The sequence below is a fragment of the Meleagris gallopavo genome, chromosome 3 (genome assembly GCF_000146605.3).
Source record: "Meleagris gallopavo isolate NT-WF06-2002-E0010 breed Aviagen turkey brand Nicholas breeding stock chromosome 3, Turkey_5.1, whole genome shotgun sequence".
Lineage (NCBI taxonomy): Eukaryota > Metazoa > Chordata > Aves > Galliformes > Phasianidae > Meleagris > Meleagris gallopavo.
In genome coordinates this window covers 64,392,697-64,393,376 of record NC_015013.2, presented here as the reverse complement: position 1 = coordinate 64,393,376, position 680 = coordinate 64,392,697, and positions in this window count along the sequence as shown.

Here is a 680-nt window from a genome sequence, read left to right as displayed (position 1 = left end):
CCCGCAGCAGCCGGCAGCGAGACGCGTGGGGAAGGGAAGGGGAACGGCGCGGTGCACCAGCGCAGCCTCCGCCGCCGCCGCGCAGCCCCGACCTTTGGTTCCGCCGCAGGAAGGGCCCCCCCGGCTCTCACCCAGCAGTGTAACATAGCCCGGGGCTGCCGCTGCGGTTATATCATGGAAACGTCCGGGCACCTGCGGGCTGCGGGGCCGGGAATGGCAAAGCAGCGTAAAACGGGCTGAAACCGCTGTGCTACTCAGGAACCCTTCACCGTAAAATGGCCGGGCTGTGCATTACGGGGCTCCGCTCTGACCTAGCGCACCGGCGGTGTTTTGGGACCGAGAAGCGCGCAATAAACGTGGCGGCACTGCCAGGGCCGAGCGGCCGGGTAATCCCGGCGGCTTCGTGGCTGACGGCCATTCTTCGGTCCGCGAGTGTCAGGGCGGCCTCACTAGCAGCTATCGGGCACGCTCAGCCTCAGCTGTTCCAGCCGGCCCCGCGGCAAACCTTGCCCTCGCACCTCACCCGCGTTGCGGACAACATGGCGGACACCCTACATAAACTACAGTTCCCGGCATGCCCTGCTTCCGCCGCGCAGCACGCCGGGAGCTGAGCGGTCTCACGCCTTCCAAGGGCAGTGCGCGGGGGGCCGGAAGTGCGCCGTGACCCAGCGGAAGCGCTT